This window comes from Trachemys scripta, chromosome 1 (assembly GCF_013100865.1).
Source record: "Trachemys scripta elegans isolate TJP31775 chromosome 1, CAS_Tse_1.0, whole genome shotgun sequence".
NCBI classification, from domain to species: domain Eukaryota; kingdom Metazoa; phylum Chordata; order Testudines; family Emydidae; genus Trachemys; species Trachemys scripta.
The window spans coordinates 178,291,733-178,303,770 of NC_048298.1; positions in this window are offsets into that span (position 1 = coordinate 178,291,733).

Below are 12,038 nucleotides of genomic sequence, written 5' to 3' on the forward strand. Positions count from 1 at the left end.
TAGCAGATTTTATTGACCACATTCTTAGCAGCTGTAAATTGGTATAGCTCAACTGAAGAATTGTTGTGATATACCACACAAGGAATATAGAGTCTAAGGTTATGTCTGCACTTTGAGCTACAGGTGTAATTCCCAGCTCAGGGAGACATACCTGCGCTCACTCTGATTGAGCTACCATGCTAGAAATAGTATGTATCCTTGGTGTTGTGAGCAACGGGAGGGAGTAGTTGCCCCCAGTATGTGCCTAGTGTCTCAGATGGGTGCACAATCAGGGCAGCTAGCCCCTTCTGCCTCTTATACTACCATGGCTACACTCTATTTCTAGCACACTAGCTGAATCAAAGCTAATCCTGTTAAGATTCCTTGAACTGTGAATTACACCCCCCAGTTCTAAGTATAGACCTACCCTGAGGCAGAAGTGGCCTTATGAGCCTAATCTTGCTTCCACTGCCACTAATGTGAGTTTTGCTGTTGATGTCAGTGGGAGTAGGAGCAGACCCTCAGCCTGATTCACCACCGTGTTAATTTGATTTTACTCTGGGGTAACTCTGTTAATGTGGAGTTAAACTAGTTTGAAATTGGCGCAACTCAGTGGAGAATCAAGCCCACTATATTTTCAGATTGCAGTCATAAATACAGGAAGAGAAAACCCACTGCAAACTTTAAGCCTGCATTTCCTCTCTTGTATATCAGTTTTTATGTCAGTGTAATGAAGTAGAGAATTAGGCTCAATCTATCTTGTAATCTCACACTATGTAAAGTTGGTGGGAGATTTTTGAGGCACATCCAGTTTTTTGACCAAAAATAATGTTCATTCCCTTAGTATTCTGGTACTTTCTCAACTTCCACAATGTTAAACAAATCTAATTTGTGATATGCTGTCAGAAATAAATATTTATTATTACTTTTACACTCAGATACTATGTCTTATGTACTATGTTTTATACGTCTGAAGCACATTCTTGTTCACTGACTTCCTCCTAAGAGAGAGAAATCATATCAACCTTAGAGTTTTTTTTTATTTTCACTAACTTTCCATGATTCTGGGAAGGCTTATATATTTCAGCATTACAGGGCCAATTTGCAGGAATTTTCTAGACCTCAGCTATGGCCTTGCAATGATGATAAGTCATGAGAGGAAAGAGTGATAAATTACAGAAGATAAGGTAATCAGACCTTTGACGTTTTAATATAATGTTTCACAGTCCTACTAGATCCCTCATTTGTCACAGTTCTCTGCATTCTGTTGATCTCAAAGGAAATAAATCATCAGTTTATCATGTTGCTTTTTTTTCATCCACCACTGTATCAGCATGCTTTGCACATTGCAATAACAAGCATGACAGGAATTCTGAATCAAGAAACTTAGGATGTTATACTTTCCCAGCTAGCACTCAGATTGATGACACCATGCGTAACATAAACTTTGTGTTGGCACCCATCAAACTCAATAATTTTAGAGCAAGCACCTGCAGTTTAAACTGATAAACAAGTATCTCACACCCCCACATCCTTCTCAAAAAGTGTCTCCTTAAAAATATTCAACTCTGCCATAAGATTAAGTTGTGTGGTGTTACACCAAGGGTTTTACTAATAGTACATTGTACCATTACAATATATAAGCAATGGGATATTTTTCCAAACCAGATGTTTAGAATTTGCACAAAACAATGACAATCAGCTATAGTTTCTGTATTGAAATCTATTAATCCATTTATTTTCCTTCAGCCCATTTCTTATATTAAAACTTTTTTTTTAGGTGTGTGGTTTAAGAGAATGATTGAAGGACCAAGAGCAGGTAATTTAGAAATTAAGCTTAAAAAGTATGATATTAATTTACCTGTTGTCTTGAGTAAGCGCAGCATGTAAAGTGTATGAAAGATCACCTTAGGTTTAAGGATCTTTAAACATCTGGTTGTGTCTAGATGAAATATGGACTTTTAGATTTAATTATGAATTGATATGCTTTTTTGAGTATAATATACACAATATTATTTTAAATACTGAGAGTTTTGCCATTGACTTCAATGGGATCATGATTGCACTTTGTGTCTCTTCATTGCATTTTAAAATGTAAAAAGAAAAATCTAAGTCTTCTGTACATTCTGAGTTTCCTTTGTTGTTTTAGGCTAAGACATGTTTTTTGGGTTCTTTGGATCATTGAAAACTGTGTTTTGCAGAGACCAAGAGACACAGAACAAACTCGGAGCATATAAAAACTGAGTTTAAACTTACTCTGTCTTCCTTTTGTTTTAGAAAAAAAAAAATACCCCAAACTCTGCTGAAAGATTAGAAGGGACATTGGCCTACTAGGCTTCCCATTTTGAAAATGGGTGATTTCTGGTTTGTTTAGTAAGTATGTAGGAACTTTTATTGTTTATGTAGCTTTTCTATTTGATATTTTTGTCCTAAGAGAACAGGTACTGTGCTGAGAAAGAGCCACATTGTAACGTGTAACTGCTGGCACATTCTATTCATAGTCCTCGGGAAGGAAGCAACACACAGATGACACTAAACTAGGAGGCATGGTAGATACACTAAAAGGTAGGGATCAGATACAGAGGGACCTAAACAAATTAGAGGATTGGGCCAAAAAAAACCTGATGAGGTTCAACAAGGACAAGTGCAGAGTCCTGCACTTAGGATGGAAGAATCCCATGCACTGCTACAGACTAGGGACCGAATGGCTAGGTAGCAGTTCTGCAGAAAAGGACCTTGGGGTCACAGTGGATAAGAAGCTGGATATGAGTCAACAGTGTTCTCTTGTTGCCAAGAAGGCTAACAGCATTTTGGGCTGTATAAGTAGGGGCATTGCCAGTAGATCGAGGAACGTGATCGTTCCCCTTTATTTGACATTGGTGAGGCCTCATCTGGAGTACTGTGTCCAGTTTTGGGCCCCACACTACAAGAAGGATGTGGAAAAATTGGAAAGAGTCCAGCGGAGGGCAACAAAAATGATTAGGGGTCTGGAGCACATGACTTATGAGGAGAGGCTGAGGGAACTGGGATTGTTTAGTCTCCAGAAGAGAAGAATGAGGGGGGATTTGATAGCAGCCTTCAACTACCTGAAGGGGGGGTTCCAAAGCGGATGGAGCTCGGCTGTTCTCAGTGGTGGCAGATAACAGAACAAGAAGCAATGGTCTCAAGTTGCAGTGGGGGAGGTCTAGGTTGGATATTAGGAAACACTATTTCACTAGGAGGGTGGTGAAGCACTGGAATGCATTACCTAGGGAGGTGGTGGAGTCTCCTTCCTTGGAGGTTTTTAAGGCCGGCTTGACAAAGCCCTGGCTGGGATGGTTTAGTTGGGAATTGGTCCTGCTTTGAGCAGGGGGTTGGACTAGATGACCTCCTGAAGTCCCTTCCAACCCTGATATTCTATGATTCTATGATTCTAGGTGCTGGCCTTTAGGATATCACAATGTATGACAATAGGTTATGCAGCCTTAAACCCCTGATGGGAAGGGTTCCTTCCCCAGAGACAGGTAATGGTTGGAGGCCTGAGAACTTACTCGGCACTTCTGGATTGGACCATAGAGGGGGAATACAGATGCAGTTCCCCTGAACATAGGACATTTCAGATAAAAATTGCTCTTATCCCCATTTTACATATGGGGAAATGAGTCTCAATGTGGTAGCTCAACTCTGAGCCTATCTTTCGTCTCTATCATCATATCCCCATAAGGTCTTCTGGTTTTCTGCTATTTCCAGATATACTTACTCCTCAAGTCTGTTTCTTTAGGAACAATGCTACAGCAGTTTCTTCTTCTTGTTTGATCACCATTTTTCATCTCAGCAGTGGTGATGGGGCTGAATGATGCCTTTCCGCCTCCTTGTGTCTTATACTATCTTCACAGCTTTGTTCATTTTTTAAACATTTTGTGCTATGCCATTGTTCACCATGTCTATCCAACACATCCTTGATCTTCCTCTGTTTCTAGTTCCTTGCACTGTATTATGTATTGCCATGTATGACACTTTCGGGGTCTGTTCTTGACATGTGTCCGAACCACTGAAGTTTTCTTTCTCAAATCTTCAATAACAACATTATTTCTTGTCTTAGCCATTTTCTTATCACTTCATTTTTTCATATTCTGCTGTCTTGAAACTTTGTGTTCCCCTCAGCCTATTCATTTCTGCAGTAAATATCTTACATTCATCAGCTTTCCTTATACTCCACTGTCACAACCTGTAGTCAGTATCAGCATGATGATTGTTTCATTTATGGTGATTTTAATTTTTGTATTGAAATGTTAACCTTCCAAAACTTGCAGATTTTCCTGAATGCAGTAGTGACTAGTCCGATTCTTCTTTTTTATGTCATCTTCACAATTCCCATTCTTCAATACTAGTCCTCCAAAGTACACAAATTCTTCTACTTGTTCCAGTTTTGTCTCTGACTTTGCTGTTTACATCTTCCCCGTGTCTTGCAATTGCCAAAGTTTTGGTCTTCTCCATGCTGATCTTCCATCCAGATTTTCTGCTTCCCTGGTCTACCTTGTCAGTTATTCCCTACTTGGTCAATCCTCTGAGGTCAATATACTCTACAAATCTAAAATTATTCACATACCTCTGACGTAACATGATTCCTCTCATTTCATCTCTCAGTGCTACAGCCATGACTTCTGAAGAATACTTCTTCCAGTACCAAGTTGAACAGATCTGTCCAATAGCGTGTATCCTTGTCTGCTTGTCCTGAGCCATGTCATCATTTTCTTGTCTACACTCACTGCACTCATCATCAACTTGTTGTAGATCTTTCTATAAACTTGATCAATTTATTGGAGTTGCCATGCATTGCCTTTGCCATGTGTTCCTCACCTACTTGCAATACTTGGTCACTTCCCTGCACCTTTTCCTTTTTCTATTGAGATCTTTACTTTTCCTTCTAAGAATCCTGGAATCTGCTTGCCCTCATTTGTACTGGAAAGCTTCTCCAAGACCATTTCATTTACTGTATTGTGCACATTGTACACCTCTTCAAATATTTCTTCTATTGCTTATTCTTGTTCACCCTCAGTTATTTGCTGTTGCTTGTCTGTCTTTCACTGTTGATATCTTTAACTCAATACAACCCATGTTGCATTTCTCTTCACATCTTCTTCTTTACATTTTTCACTTATCCAATCGTGTCTGTCTCTCTTCACTTTCTGATTTATCTTTCTGGTCCATCTATTATACTCAGCTCTTAGACTTGCATCTTCCTTTGTATTCTTCTTCAACTTCTTACACTTGTCACTCAGCAGCAGCACTTTATCCATTATCTACACTGGTTTCTTCGTTTTGGCTTTGTAGCCCAATACTTGTTCAGCTGCTCTTGTAATCCCATATTTTATACCATTTCCTGTCTCTTAATTGTTCTTTTCTTCTTTCACAAGAGCCATGATTTTTTTCCACGTGATTTCTTTGTATCCTTTCCTGACATCTGTCTCTTTCAGTTTGTCCACATCATAAATCTAAGTTATCAGCACTCTTTCAGTTGCCCTCAGCCTCATCCTGATTGATGCACGAACTTATGATCTGATCTAATATTGGCTGCAAATGATTTGCACGACAACACACTTGATGTCCATCTTTCATTCACAAGTACAAAGTCTGTCATGGTCTTTCTTTGCCCATCAGGACCACATCTTCTGCAGCTTTCTTTGTTGAAATAGTGTGTTCATCATCACCAGATTGTTACTTCAGCAGAAATTCAGTAACCTTTTGCATTTTTCATTTTCTTCATGGAGTCTGAATCTGCTTATTGCTCCAATCCAAAAATTCCAGTCTGGTTCTTCTTTCATATTAAATCTCCCGTCAGCAACAGCATGTCTGGTCTTGAAACTTCTTGTATTGCTTTCTGTAGATTGTTACAAAATTATTTTTCTTCCTTCTGCACATATACTTATACTATGATGGCTGCACCAGATTTGATTTTCCTTCAGCATACAAAGAGATATCTGTTTAAATGTCATAAGAGTCTGGCTTGCCTTCAGCTTTAGCATCAATGTGACTCCATGTTGGTGTCCACCATCTTCTCTTCCCAGTGTCAATATCCTGTGATCATCATGGTGGAATTTTCCTTTGTCTACCCATCTCATTTTGCTTTAAACCAATGTTTCCCTACTCATCTTTTGAACATGTGCATTGTTATCAGAAATGTTCCAGCCTGGTAGAATGTTCTTATGATCTGATAAATGTCTTATCCTTTGTGTTTGTGTGATAATTAAATTTATCATTTAATTCCTTGTTCTGCTTATTGTTATGTTTGCACCAATCACATTTTTGCTTCTGCCGTGGTTTCTGAGCGATGAATAGAGTCTTTGTTTGTCTTGGCAATGATTGAGCTGGTATACTTTTGTTTCTCTTTCCATTCTTCAGTAAGTTTCTATGGTTCAGTATTTGCCACGTTTGACCATGACTCCCTAGCTTTCGCCTTGAACAATGTATCATAATCCATCTGCAACATTGTTCTAAACTATCCATTAGCTTTTTTTTTAATAATTTAATGAAGATATCCTATTTCCTAGAACTGGAAGGGACCTTGAAAGGTCATTGAGTCCAGCTCCCTGCCTTCACTAGCAGGACCAAGTACTGATTTTTGCCCCAGATCCCTAAGTGGCCCCCTCAAGGGCTGAACTCACAACCCTGGGTTTAGGAGGCCAATGCTCAAACCACTGAGCTATGCACTGGGTCCACCAATGTTATATTTTGGAAGTTGTTGTGTTAGCTTCACCACAGGACACTTTATACAGTTGGAGTACCAGGCATGCCCTTTCACTAGTGGTCACAGCTTGCTACGCCTCCTTAGGTTTAGCATGCCAGCTCAGGCAAGGTCTTGGGGTCTGGCACTCTGGTGCACACACAGCTTGGAGCCATTAGTGAGAGCTGAGTGAGGCATCAGGACCAACTTCAGGCAAAACTCCCTTTGTGGGTGTGGCTGTCAACTGTGCAGAGGCACTGCTTTTTTACCTCACTCCATACGCTCCATCAATTAGCCAGGCAGTACTCCCAAAACGTTACAGCTGAAGCTATCAATGCTGGAGAAAACCTGATCTACAAGAACAATGCTATCTAATTGTCCCTATGTCAAAGTACTAAGTTTGAGCAAGTGATCACTGAGCATCTAAAAGTTTGAAGGTTTAGCTCCTTTCCAACAAATACAGACATTTTTTCAGATGCTTGTCCAAAATGTTTTTGTATGAAACTACTAAGTCTGAAAAAGAGGGCTGAATACTTTATACAGACAGGCTTTTTTGTTTTCCTCAGGATTTCCTGTACTGCCAATCTTAGGCCAGGCCGGAAATATTATAAGAAGATTCTGTTTCTCAGTATTATGACACTGATGCTTTTTGCCCTAGTCATAACTTGGAAGTTCAGAGCATCAAGCAAACTGAAACTTGGGTTAGTTAAACTTTTTCAGAACTCATTTTTGATTTTGAGTTGAGCTCAAGTTTATCAAGGGCTGTATTTAGTTCTTATTGTATTCTATAAAAACTGTTGCCCCATCACTAGTGAGCAAAAAGCTCAGATAAACAGGCTGTGGAGCACTATTTTTTTCCACAGGTTTAACACTGTAAAGTAAGTCTTTGTTTTATAGCATGTTTGCACCATTATTGCCCAGCTTCATTTGAACAAAATGTGCAGTGGGGTAAGTCTTTAATTAAAATATGTAATAGTTGTTTTTGTGTGAAACCACTATTTCTACTGATATAAAAGCAGGGAAAATAAGGGCATGGCTAAGAGTAATTAAGAACTACAGGCATTCCATAAAGCTTTTGTTTGTAATTGTTTGTTTTGCCTTAGTAAACTTTGTATATAATCAATCCTATAGGAAGGGTAATGAAGAACAGCCATTTGGATCCATAAATTTTGATATCATGCTTTAAGGCAGCACAATTTCATATCTGAAAAATTAGGACAGCTTTAGAATATAGGCCGAAGGGGATCTGGAATGTCAAACAAGCACAACTCCCATTTGTTTAATTGTTATCACCTTAAACCATAAAATGTCAACTAAAAACAGAAACTCTTCTTCTCATCAAATGTTCCACACTGATGCAACCTCAGTCTTATACAGCACACTAATCTTTAAACATGAGTTCATTTGTTGAAATTAACTCTGAAAAGCTAATGAAAAAAGCTGGTCATAATCACAAATGATACATCACATCATTACAATTACAAATCGTAAATTATTCAAACAACATTTTAATATGTTTCTGACTGGTTCTCTACAGAAATTCCTTTAGCTCAATTTACTTCTAGCATTTTATAACCGCAGGAGTCTGGAATACAGAACCCATTTATACAACTAAAAGGCCAATGGGTTTTGGCAGTATAACAGTCCACTGCACCATCTAGCCCCATCAGCTAAGCTTATAGCTATTCTTCTAATGGCAATGTCTCAGAAAAACTATCAGATTAAGCTGTGGAATAATGTAATTATTTGTGGCTGTGATTTCTATTTTGCTTCTGCTTTATTAATTAACTATACCCTGGTGACATAAAATATATGCTTATACTGATGGATTTTGTTTGTATTAAGAATTAGCTATTGCTATTCAATGATTTATCCACTATTAATTGAGAAGTGCTCTTACGGTAAATGACAATGAGTTTAAAATATTTTACATAAATGTTCACAAACACAATTATTTAAACTTACAAAAAAACTCAGAAGAAATAATTTGACAATATCACTTATTCCCGGTATATCCAGATTATGAAGAGACTTTTATATTTTGAGATGAAAGAACCCATCTCTGGCTTTTCATTTTTAAAATAGATGAGAATAAATTAAGTATCTGTTTTGTATAGAGGTATCTTTGCAAAGAATGTTAAGTACCATTTCACTATAAGAAAATGATAGCTTTTTCTTCAAGTTATTAGTATCTCATTTAAAAATAACATCTGAAGCCAAATCCTCAACTGGTGTAGATCAGCATATCTCCATGGACTTTATTAGAGCTGTGCTGATTTACTCCAGCTGATTTTGTTGTGTATTTTTGGTCCCTAGTATTTTAGTTAGGCTTTCTTACGCTATGTATATCGCTTTTGAATAAAAGCTGTATTTTACTATCTGATCTGTAATGTGTACTCATGAAATCTTTTTAGGTCTTTCATTCTGCAGGAACTCTTGTCAAAGTAGGTATGATATTGGATATATTAATCAATGCAAGTTTGGATCTGCAGATTTCACACATGTGATGGTTATGACCTCAAAACTGGGAGTATGGTATGAGTAAAATAATGTGAGCAGTCCTTGGGGGAGAAAAGAGGAAGATAAGTTTTATAATATCCTACAAAGCTTGCACAGCAGCTGTCAAGAAGTAGACTTCTGCAGCAATAATTCCTTTTCTGCTGCTTATGCTAGTGCTAAACAGAAAAACTATCACAATGTTTTTCCTCCAAAGTTGGTAAATGTTTTCATACACACAGTTTGAGGAGGGCCAAATGTTACTTAATCTAATGTTTGCATATACTGTTAATTCACAATATGAAACAATATTTCCAGGTTAACATTTATGACGAAGTTTGACTTCTTGTGCCCATACACACAGAGGGCCTGATTTTTCAGAAAATTGAGTCCTTACTAGCGCATCTATATTCAGATCAAGTGACCTATAGGAAAGCGAATACGAGAAGGAATGCAACTACTGCTCCAATGTTGTATTTTTTTTAAAAAAGAGGCCCTAATTGTGCAATCTAACCTTGCACCTATATAGCAGTATAGGTTGCACAATCATGGCATATAGAAGTCAGGTGCACAGAAATAACTATGCTAATGTTTGTCACTTCCCCCTGCCCTTTTAGCTGTAATGTAAACTCAGGAATATGTGTATGATCCCTTGTAAAGGTTAAGGACTATGCACTTATTGCTTTAATGTGTGGACTGCAATAGAAATTCTATGGCTTCATTTGAAAACTGGAGCAGATCTTGTATTGTAAAGTATGAAGAGCTGATCTTTTTTTTCATTGAAGTAATGTGAGTTTTGCTACTGACCTCAATCTGAGTAGGATAGGGTTTTGAATGTTTATTTTAATGAAAGCATCTTATAACAGATTTATTTTATAGTTCTACACCACAGACCTGATCTTGTTCTCATTGAAGTCAGTGAGAGCTTTGTCACTGACTTTGAAAGGAACATTTTGGACTGCCACCCGCTTCCTTAAAGTACAATTCTTTCTGTATTCCAATTTATTGCAAAAAGTGGCAATATGTACTAATCCAATGTGGGTTTTTTTCATATATAGATAAAAAAATCCATTTGACAGAAAATTAGGCACTGTCATTTTTTAGTTCCCCAGTAAATAATCCTGTGTTGACCTAATATAATGTAAGTACTCTTGCCCTAGTTAGAAGATATAAACTAAATGCTTGTGAAGATCATATTCATATTCTGCTGCTAGAAGAAGACATTTAATAAATGAAGTATTATCCCATCATTGTTCAACAATGGCTCAAATGAGTCATTATACATTTAAATATTTGAATTATGCCTTCCTGTGTCAAGATTCATTCAGATGTATTTGCAGCAGCTGGTTTATGTTTATGATTCAGAATTTCACTAATAAATAGCTCTTTTGGTACTGTTAAAGTTTAGGAATGTTCATAAAGTAATTACCAATTTGCCTTTCTTGTATCCATGGCTAACTTACTCCCAGAGTGGCTAATTACTGAAGAATAAATGTTCGTTAAATATTCTTCCCACAAGCCATCTCCTCCTCCCGCTGATTTGTACTAAAAGGCTATTTTTGTTATAATCCTCTGTTTGCTCTATCACAGTTTGTTGCTGTGGAAATAGTTATGATGATTAGAACTTCTTAGGATTGAGAAATAGGATGGAAAGGTCAGTTGTTGTCAGAACAAAGCATTCCCTCCTGCTAAATTAATACAGTAGCAAATGGCTTATCAAAAGTTAGAAAAACCTAAACAAGAGGATATCCATTCAATTATTAGTCTGCAAAGAATATCCATCTTTGAAATTAATTTGGTAATATTCAAAACTTGTGTGGGTGTATAAAGGGTTACTGGGCTCATAGTTGAGGGGAAGCAGTAAACATGATATATCTTGATGTTAATAGGGCTTTTGGCATAGCCCCTCATGACATCTTATAAGGAAACTAGGAAAATGTGCTGTCCATGAAATTACTATAAGGTGGGTTCAGAACTAGTTCAAAGACTGTACTCAAAGAGCACTTATCTTTCAGAATGGAATGGGTTCCACAGGGCTCTGTTCTGGGTCTGATACTTTTCAACATTTTTATTAACATCTTGGATAATGGAGTGGAGAGTAGGCTTATAAAAGTAGTCGATGATACCAAGGTGGGGAGGGGTTGTTAGCACTTTGGGGGAGAGTATTAGAATTCAAAATTACTTTGAAAGGATTGGTTTTAAATCAACTAGATGAAATTCAATTAAGAAAAATACGAAGTCCCACTCTTAAGAAGGAAAAAAATCATGTGCACAATTACAAAATGGGGAATAACTGGCTACGTAGTGTTATTACTGAAAAGGACCTGGGGATTATAGTGAATCACAAACTGAATATGGGTCACCAATACGATGCAGTTGGGGGAAAAAAAGGCTAATATTCCAGGCTGTATTTACAGGAATGTTGTATGTAAGACATGGGAGGTAATTATCCCACTCTACTCGACATTGGTCAGGCCTCAGCTGGATATTGTGTCCAGTTTTGGGCACCACTCTCGAAAGAAAGTAGTGGAGAAACTTGAGATAGTACAGAGGAGAGCAAAAAAGGAGGTTTTGGAAACCTAACTTATGAGGAAAAGTAAAAAAAAAAAATTGATATGTTTAGTCAGAAGAAAAGACTCATGGGGAACATGGTAACAGTCTTCAAATGTGTTGTTACAAAGATGACAGTCATCAGTTGTTCTCCATGTCTACTGAAAGTAGTGTGACGGACTGACAATATTCTGTAATGTCCTGAACAAACCTTATGGAATAAAGATACATTTTGTTGAATTAAGTTGAACTTGTTTTAATTAGAGTTACTAATTTTGAAGTACATTGTATTAAAAATGCCATTGTGTAT